At 33.9% G+C, this 10,827-nt stretch overlaps 2 pseudogenes; both read right to left on the bottom strand.

Annotated features, from left to right (window-relative positions):
* Window positions 1–1,894: 1,894 nt before the first annotated feature.
* Window positions 1,895–2,896, bottom strand: LOC148760877 (uncharacterized; annotated as a pseudogene).
* A 125-nt stretch (window positions 2,897–3,021) lies between these two features.
* Window positions 3,022–4,284, bottom strand: LOC148760878 (uncharacterized; annotated as a pseudogene).
* Between the last annotated feature and the right edge of the window lie 6,543 nt (window positions 4,285–10,827).

Genomic DNA, 10,827 nt, shown 5'->3' on the forward strand with positions numbered 1-10,827 from the left:
GAACAGCCACTGTCCATGTACCAAGGTTGTTTCTTCTTGAGTTAAGCTCTTGAACATGTCTCCTTTAAGTCCAACTCAACCTACAAAATAAAATTTCAGTTTTTCTTTATAAGTACCCATACTTTGATGGGTCCTTGAGTGTTAGTTACAACAAAGGATCCCTTAGGAACCCATATTTTCTTAATTTTTTGCACTTTTCTTTTCTTAAAATTGTCATGTGAAAAATGACCAATTTTACTACAAATGTAGCATTTTAGTGATGCATTAGCAGAATCTTTCTTTTTGTACACATCTCTTTTTGGAAATTCATTTTTCAAACTTTTAAGAGTTGTGTTTTCATCAAAAGTTATTTGCAAAGCTTCAGACTTGTTTCCAGCTCTGGTTTTAAAACCTCAAAGTCTGTTTTTGAGTGTTCTAACTCAATTTGCAAAATATTTCTTTGCTCAAAAACAGAAGTAAACTCTTGTTTGATTTGATACAAATCATTTTCAAGTAATGCAGCCTTTTTCTTTAATGATTTGTATTTTGAAAAAAGCTTTTCAAATTCATCATAAAGGCATTCATACTCATCTTTCAAGTCATCAAAAGAATTATTGCAGGGGGATGAGGATACCTTTGTTTCATCATCTTGTGCCATCAAACAAATATTGGCTCTTTCCTCAAATTTTTCATCTTCAGCTTTTGAGCTTGAAGTGTCACTATTCGACCATGCAGCAGCCACCATTGCTTTCTTGGATTTCTTATTTTTCTTGGGAGTTTCATCTTTAAGCAATGGGCATTCAGACTTGAAGTGACCAGGTTTCTTGCACTCGTTGCAGATGAGCTCCTCCTTTTTGTTGGAGTCAATTTTGCTTCTTTTTTTTCGCGAGGCACCTTGGTCTTTCCTGAAACCTCTTCTAGCTAGCCTTCGGTTTCTTTTACTCATTAGCTTTCTGAATTTTCTTGTAACCAGAGCTAATTCTTCATCATCATCACAGAAAAGCTCTTCCAACTCTTTTTCAAGGATACTGGCTTTAAGTGCAATACTCTTTTTCTTTTCCTCTGTTTCCCTTCGATTTTATTCTTCTTCTTCCTTAAGCTCCAACTCATAAGTAAGAAGAGAACCACAAATCTCATCGAGTGTGATGATGTTCAGATCTTTAGCCTCTCTAATGTAGTCACTTTAGGCTTCTAGTTTTTTGGTAAACTCCTAAGCAGTCTTTTTACTAATTCATGTTTAGGAATAGGTTTTCCTAGCTGACTCAATTTATTTGTGATGTTTATAAATCTATCAAACATGCTGGTGATGTCTTCACCAGGCTTCATTTTGAACATTTCATAATTATGTGTTAAGAGGGCAATTTTGGACTTCTTAACTTGAAAAGTCCCTTCATGGATTATTCTAACTTTCTCCCAAACTTGTTTAGCTGTTGTACAGCTTGAGACTTTGTTAAATTCAGTGGGGGTCAAGGCACAATGTAATGTGTTGATGGCCTTAAAATTTATTTGATCTTTCTTAGTTTCAGCCTCAGTCCATTCAGACCTTGGCTTGGGCATCAACTCATTTGTCATTACATTCACGATTGAGAGCATAAAGGGTCCATCAGTTATGACGTCCTATATTTCATAGTCTATAGCTCTAATATAGATTGACATTCTTATGCTCCAATAAGGGTAATTAGAGCCATCAAACAGAGGTGGTATGTTTGTTGATTGTCCCTCAGCAATTATGGATTTTTGTTGAGCCATTTGGATCCTCCCAAAGGATGTTAAGCCTTAACAATAGGGAACTAGTTCTTCCGATATATGCACATTTCTTTTCACCATATCATCAAATATCCTATCATCATATCCGTAATTAACAAATTAAGTTCATTCTTCTAATCAATCATTTAAGTTTATGGTAGAGTAGTACTTACTTAATATATGGGAGCATTTCTTCGCAATTCATTAAAACATATAGTTCAACAGCATAAAACTCATTCTCATTTAAAAATCGAGATTTATCTAGTGGACCAAAAGCTCGCCTAGGATGAGTGAAAATCGAAAGGTGACCACGAGAGTCAATGTCTCCCCCATCATCATTACGTGGCAGTCAATTTAATCTTATTCGCGCAATAGGTTCAAAATACAATGAGCAAAACGAGGAGATTTCCTCGATCATATAAGCCTCACATATAGATCCTTCAACAAAGGCTCGATTTTTCACTTTATTCTTCAAAGTATGCAAAAACCTAAACATCATAATATTCTTGATACTTAATCAGTACCTAAAACTCTTCTAATAAACTGATAGAAAATAACTAACAGATAGAGTACCTTTCAAATGGATACATCCATCGATACTGGACGGGTCCTCCAACTTCTGCCTCATAAGGTAAATGAATTGGCAAATGCTCCATAGAGTCAAAGAAACTGGGAGGAAAGATCTTTTCTAGTTTGTATATAGTTTCACATATTTTTCCTTCCCAATCTTTCCTGTGATGTATATGTAGTTCAGTTGAGCATAAATCTCTAAAAAATGAGATATCTCAATAATCGCATCCCAAATTGAGTGAGGCACCATATCACGAAAGACAATTGGGAGCAATCGCTGAAAAAAGACATGACAATCATGACTTTTCATCCTATAAAATTTGCAATCGATCTCATTAACACCTTGAGATATGTTCGATGCAAAACTATCAGGTAACCTTAATTGTTTCACCCAAGCACAAACCATTTTTCTTTCCTCCTTACTTAAAGTGTACGAAGCCTTAGGCATGAAAAGTTTTCCATTATTTTCCACTAATTCTAATTCTGCATGCTTGCAATACACTTTCAAATCTTGCCTTGCCTTTAAGTTGTCTTTCGTCCTCCCCTTAACATCCATCATTGTGTTGAATATATTCTCAAATATATTACGTTCAATATGCATCACATCTAGATTGTGACGAATAAGAAGCGTATGCCAATAAGGTAATTCTCAGAATATACTTTTTTTGTTCCAAATGGGAGATCAGGAAACAAATTCAATCTTGACAATATTTCTTCACTTGATAATCAAGGAATTGAGATGTCACAGCTAACTCTTTTTCTAAGAAATTTATCTCTCTGCCTCCTAAAGGGATGATTAAGTGGCAAAAATTGTCGATGACAATAAAAAAAATAAGGTTTCCTACCATGATCCAATATGAAAGCCTTAGAGCGTTCCATACAATAAGGACATGATAATTGTTCATGAGTGCTCCACCCTGACAACATACTATAAGCAAGAAAATCATTAATTGTCCATAATAATTTTGTCCTTAGTTGGAAATTTTGTTTCCTATAGGCATCATATGTGATAACACCCTCAGTTCACAATACTTTCAACTCATCTATCAAAGGTCTCATAAAAACATCTATGTTTTGACTTGGACTTTTCTTCCCCGAAATAACCATATTAAGAAATATATATGGTTATTTCACACACATCCATGGGGGTAAATTGTACACAGTAAGCATTACAAGCCAAACAGAGTAAGGTTTTGCTGTTGGTCCGAAAGGATTGAAACCATCAGTACATAACCCTAACTTGACATTCTGAGGTTCCATTGCAAATAACTCATGTGCGCCGTTGAAGTGTTGCCAAGCCTCACCATTAATAGGGTGTCTAAGTACTCCATCATCACTTTGGTTCTGCGCATGCCACGTCATATGTTCAGCAATTTTTCCTGACATATAAAGCCTTTGAAGTCTTGGTATAAATGGCAAGTAACGCAAAATCTTATAAGGAACTTTCTTTTGCCTTTGGACACTTGATTTCCTCAGTTTTTACCGAGGATGACCACATATCATATAATACTCCAAATCAACAGTTTTCTTATAAAACAATATGCAATTTTTACAAGCATGAATTTTGATATATTCAAGTCCAAGTTTTGCCATCTTCTTTTTCATTCTATAGAAGTCATTAGGTAAAGTTTCATCTGATGGCAACATATTCTTTACTATCTCCAACAAACGATCAAAACACTATTCACTCAAATTAAACTCTGATTTAACATTTAAAAGTTACGAGACAGCTAAAAGCGTTGTGTACTTTGTGCAACCTGACCACAAAGGTTCATCTGCGTTCCTTAACAAAGAGTAAAAGCTACTCGCATTTGGATTTGGATCTTCCTCCATAAATCTTGATTGATCATCATGACTAGAATTGAAAGCAACTTCCTGACCCATAGCATCCCTAACCATTCTAGTATATGGATTTTCTATTTCCTCTTCATATGTTGGTTCTTCATATTCCCCATATTCCCCATGACAAGCATATGGTTCTCCTTGCATGTCATCTCCATTTCTAAATGATTATCCAACACCATATTTCCCATGTAAACTCCATACTGTGTAAGTACCAGTAAAACCCTTTTTTAAGGTGTGATCCATCACCTTATCGAAATTTAAAAACTTGTTGTTGCTACACCGAAAACAGGGACATATAATCTTATTCTCCCACATAAATGTACGATTAGATGATGCAAAATTCAATGAATTGTTCAACTCCAACTATAAATTCATCTCTAATGAATCCATCAGAAGTTAGTCGATTGTACATCCAAGATCGATCTCCTATCATTTTGTAACCCTAAGTTTCACAGAATATGTAAAGCAATGAAATTCCTATTAATGTTTACAATTAAAAATGTGTACAAAATATCTATTAAGCTAAGATCAAATTAATTTGGTAATTTGAATGTAGAAAATATCTAACTCAAATGTAACATAAAAACCAATCTCAATAAACCAAATAATCCCATCTCAGTATCCTTCCTACCATTATTATATATATGAAAACCATCAATGGGTAACTCACATTGATATTAACTTGTTCTACCCAAAATTATACTAACTTGCAACCAAAGAAGCTGCTTTTTGTAGACAAACTAGAAAGATATGTTGCTTTACATATGTGATGTTTTATCTAATTAATCAACCTGCGATAGATTAGGAGAAGTATCAACCAAAGTTGTCAATGTAATTATGGTGAATGCTTTGGTTTCTCTATTAAAATAGTGCACTTGGAGATAATTCATTATTCAGATAGCCAAATAGAAACAAAATAACAATCAAGCATTCATTAGCAACAGAGAAACTCCATAGAGAAATCATTGAGCTAGAAAAGCAACTTTAAGCTAAACAAGCACTGGAGATGGAGAGATAGTGCATGAAAAGTGCTTTGCAAGTAATGCAGCACATGGAAGGAGATGGAAAGATAGAAATAAAGACAAAGATGGAGGCAATTAAAGAACAACTAAAAAAGAAGGAAGAAGAACTGGATGACTTAAAGGAACTTAATCAAGCTCTTATTGTCAAGGAACTCGTTCCTTTTAAGATAATCAAAAACAAGGAAGGAAATACTAAGAAAATTCTTGACGAGGAAGATGAAAAATTGTCTACCCTCAAGATTGAGTTTGGTGATTAAATATACACTTCCGTGACCACGGCTTTTGCGCAGATGAATGAGGATAAAAACAAGTGGTAGTTACACAGTCCCGGGACTGTAGAATTTCAATGAAGGGAGGATGGCAACATTGGCGAAGTTAGTTGAGCATTTACTGAAGTAGTGAAAACAGCAGAAGCAAAAGAGATGTAGAAGGTACTTTTAACAAGTTGTGAACAAAAAAACATAGTGTGACTGAATGTGCTTACGCTTTATTTCTTCTACAATTTTTGTGTAATCAAATTTAAGCATTCGTTAGCAACAGTAAGATGAAGGAATAAATGCTATTGAATTGCTAGATTAAGTGTTACAAGAGAATGCCAACTTGAAATTTTAAAAATTTATCAAAATGAAATCTACTCCATTAATTCTTAAAATAATCTACTTCAAGGAATCCTTTTAAATCACAGTCATAAAAAAATTCGTTTGACTCTCCTTCAAGTCACTTGAATAATGGCCTTGAATTAAAATTTCCAAACACCCTTTTCCACTTTCAATATAATGAAAAGATCAATCCACAAATTCAAGCTCATAAACTGTCACGACCTGGAACTCCCATCGAGCCCGTGACAACCGTCGCGACGTCCTAATAGACACCCGTGACAACCGTCGCGACGTCCCAATAGACATTCATTACTTGGAATGTCAATCGAAACCTCGTAAGGCTTAACATCAGTTTTCTCAATTCCCCTATGAGTATTAGTTACTAAAATCATGTTTTAAAGGGATATGAACCAATTTCAGTTCAAAAACAATCAAAGAGAAATTTCAACTACACAAGGGTATTTTGGTAATTTTTTTCAAAAATTTCGAAACTAGCTAAAAATGTAGTATACGAGTACAAAACACATAATTCATAATCAAAAATAAGTTTAAACATCTAAAACCTTCATTTAAAATGAAATTATAATTATTAGAATAAAATAAAAATATTAAATAAAATATTTAATTTTCTCATAAAATAATATTTTTAGAACACTGCATAAATAATTTTTACAGCGTAAAAGCAAAATAAATTCATATATAACGTAATACAGTAAGCCAGAGTATTTAATTTAATTTACAGTAACAAGTGGGCTCTCGAATAACCGAAAGTAAGAAAAATTGTGAACCTACAGTTTGGAATATGCAAATCCAATGGTGGTCCTCAATGAAATCAGCTATCTATAGACTATCCTAAGCTTGAAATGGGTGGAAATGAGGGTGGTGAGATTATATAATCCCAGTGAGTAAACAAATATCATCTAAAATATCTAAAGCTGAGTAAATGGAGACAGATAAAACAGTTTAACATACTGTAATTCATCACTTTTCAACTTGTTTCAACCAAATAAAATCAATTCATATAAATCGAGTAATCAACATGGCTTATGAATTTCTTAAAACTTTGGCTCGTGCCAAAACCATTCTCATACCCAGTTATCAAGGATGCCTTGATCGAAGGCTATCCCAACTAAGTCCGCCAAGGCTGTTAATAAGTCATGTACGCATAAATTATGTTTTTATTTTGAAAACATAGTCGTTCCTTGGCGTTGGCTAAGTTCACCCTCACGTGGTGGTTTTGCATGAAGTGAACTCTAAAATGTTAACCTCAGGAGTTATCCACCCGCGCCTCTCATACTGAGGTAAGATATAACGGGGTTACTGTGCCCCTCTAATAGGCTGGTCCAAGGAAACCGGCCCACTGCAGCAAGCTTAACCCCACCATACAATAAAAATTCAACAGCATGACATGGCTATTTTTATCATTATCCAGCCATTCAAGGCAAACAACAATTTATACATTTCAACACAAATACCAATTCAGCCATTCATGTCAATATTATCATAAGCCATTCAATTCAAACCATGATTTATAACACAGTAATTAGTCTCCAATTACTCCATTTTGAAAACCATCTTTCAATTTCAAGACAATTTTATAAAATCATTTCACTTAATCACATTTTGCTTATAAAACATAAAGATTTACCATTTAAACTCATATTCCATAAAATCACAAAAACGAATTAAAATTCACTTCAAATAATCAAGATGATGATAAGGTTACTCACAATGTCTAGAGTGCGAATTTTTGAAGTACTCTGGCTATTTGTAAAACTCGACCCTATAAACACATGTCATGACATACATGCACTGAATAGCTTGTTCTTATGCTAGGAAAGCACCTAAGAATAGACGAAACCCGGTATCGTACTTAACGATACACTTGAGTTGATTTAACCTCGAACTAGTTCAACTAGAAATCGTAGGATGAAATTTAACATTTTATAGTGAAGGAATGACTAAAAATGATTGTTCGGAGTTTGAGGGTTTATTTGGGAAAAAATTAAAAATTTTGATGTTTAGGGGCAAAAGTCGACATTTTGCCACCTAAGATAATAATTTGATCATGGAGTGAAATTTTTGACCAAGATTAACTATTTGGAGTATAATTTAATGATAGGAAGTGAAAAAGTTTAATTCTAGTGATTTTTGGAGTGTAGGGGTAAAATCGTAATTTTACCACTCGCGGACAAAATTTGAGATTTTGAGAGAATTTAGATCAAATTTGACAAATTGGAGAATGGTATGAGTATAAGGGATGAAAAATATTTCTATGGGCAATTTTTCAGTTTTTTGGACAAAAATGTAATTTTTCACTTTTACGAGGGTAAAAGTATAAATTTCAAAAATTACTCCACCGAGACTTTGGATAAGTCTGAGAATTTTATCTAAGCTATGAATATGTGGGACAAGTGTATGGTAAAAATTTGGAAACAAATGGATGAAATTTTAAAAATGGGCCAATGGGAAAGTGACACATGGCATTTTTTTAATGATATAATATTATTTTAATGAAAAATCAGCCCATTTAAACCCCATACTAAGTGCTGGCCGGCCATAAGGGAGAACAAGAGAGAAAATAGAGAGGAAAGGAAGAAAAAAAGAAAAACCAAAGAGAAACAAGAAAATTCAAAGGAGAATTCGCGTTTTTCGCCCGTTTACGCGTCTAACGGTAAGATTTTTCAATTTTAGCTTGATTTCTACCTTTCCTATGCCTTTATTTCCATTTAGCATGCTTGAGGAGAGAGATCAAAGAGTGACACTATGTCCTGGTCGAAATTCTAGGGGAGGAATTTTGGAATTTTTAGGTTTTGATTTTTAGTTAAATTGATAGTTTTAGTTAGTTAAATGTGTATAGAAATTAAATTGGGCAAGAAAACATGAAATTTCCACAATACCCACCTTTGGCTAAATATGCATTGATGTCCAATGATGATGAACTGATTTTTATTCTAAGAGAAATGAAGAGAAAATGATGAAAAATGATTAAATGTGATAGAAAAACAAAGTAGAAAATTTACCAAGTTAATGTCCCATTTTTGGCCGAATTTTTCAAGGAGGAAAGTGAATTGATTTTGGTGATTTTAGAAGGTTATTGGCTGATATTTAATGGTTAGAAATTTTGGAGAGAGAATGGGATGATTTAAAGCTAAAATGGAGCGCGTTAGCAATTTATCGGGTAAAGTGCCAAAAATAAGTTAATACCGCATATAAGCCGTTGTAGGCTATTGCATTTCATGCCATGCATTAGTATAGGATTTAAGTCAATTATATAGTCATTTAGCATCAATGTGGTGAATTGAGTAAATTTTTACAATGTGTCTAGGAGGAGAGCCTTCCGATAAAGGCAAGAAAATCGTACCCGACGAGTAGTTATTGGGGCGCTTAGAAAGCTTTTAGTTTGTACAAACGGTGAGTAAACTTATTATTATTGTAAATTATCTAGAGTTTATTTTTAAATGCTCTTTATGTATTTTATGAAATGAAAACGAGATTAAAACGGGATTTTTGATGTTTTACAAATAAATGTGACAAATAAAGATATATTGGGTTGATTATGAAATTGAGTAATTGGAGGCTGTTAACTGTCTTGAAAATTATATATTTTCCTATGAATGGCTTATGAGATATGAGTATATGTGGCTATATTTTGTAAGTGTATTGGGAAATTTATGTAAGTTTTTTTTACTATGCAGGCTGGATAAATAAATAAAAGTCACGTTATACTGTCGAAATTTTATTAAAATTGGTGGGTTGGTCACTGCAGTGACGAGTTTCCGTGGACTGCCTATTAGAGGGGCACGGTAAACTCGGTTATATAGTTACTCAAGTTGTAGAGGCGAGGAGGGTAACTCCTGGGGTAGCATTAGAGCTCACTTCACGTCGAACCCCCACGTGAATGTGTAACTCGACTAACGCCAAGCAACAGCTTGTTTTAAAAATAAAAATGTGTTTAACATGTAAATGTTATAACAACCTTGGCGGACTCGGTTAGATGCCTCGACCAAGGTATCCCCGAGGATTAGTTTTGGCTTGAGCCTTGTTTTTAATAAAAGACATAAGCCTTAACAACTGTTTTGGTAAATTACAAATATTTTATGGTTTAAGAAATAAATTGAAAACATTATGAAATGGTTCGTAATTTGTTGTTTAAACTTGCCTCCATTTTACTCGCCTTTAGATATTTATGATAATGTCTGTTTACTCATTGGGATTGCAAAATCTCACCCACCTCCTTTCCAAACATTTCAGGCCTGTGGTAGCTTGTAGATACCCTATTTTGTCGAGGATTCCAGTTGACATCTCTACCACACAGACAATAGGTTTCTAGCACCAACACTGGGTGTATTTTGGGCCACTTGTCATTGTAACCATTATTGTACATTATAACTTTGTAAATTTTTGTATGTATGAATTTATTTTACTTACACGTTACAAAAGATTTCTTACACGTGTTTCTATAAATATTGTTTTATATAAAAATGCTATATTTTAATCAATATTTTGAATAGTGATATTTGTCTATAAATCCTTTAAAAAAAATTTTCTTTGGATTTATTTGAGCCGGAAACGACTGATAATTGTTTTTAATGAAATGTTTAAAAACGATTGCTCACAGGAAAGAAAAGAAACTGATATGTAAGCCTTGCGGGGTTTCGGTTGGCATTCCGGGTAACGAGTGTCAATCTGGACGTCCCGACGGTTGTCATGGGCCCGAGAGAGATTCCGAGTCGTGACACTATTGGTCCTCGGATGCAATTTCCTTGTCTTTATCGGAGGACTCACCACCTTGACATAGTACAAAATCAAGAAACTTACTACATTGGTACTAAATCGAAATTAAACTAATTTAGACTACTAATGCATAATATGGAATGCAAAATGCACGGGTAACCATCTAAACCCGGTATTGGCCTAATTCATCTTATCACCCGATTAATTGGCCAACACGTCCAATTTAGCTCCAAATTGCTCCATTTCTTTTCCAATACCTTAATTCACCAAACATAACTCAAATATCCTAAAATTTGGCAAAACCATCTTCACTTTTCTTCTTAGAATTT

This window comes from Theobroma cacao, chromosome 9 (genome assembly GCF_053813885.1).
Source record: "Theobroma cacao isolate CCN51 chromosome 9, ASM5381388v1, whole genome shotgun sequence".
NCBI classification, from domain to species: domain Eukaryota; kingdom Viridiplantae; phylum Streptophyta; class Magnoliopsida; order Malvales; family Malvaceae; genus Theobroma; species Theobroma cacao.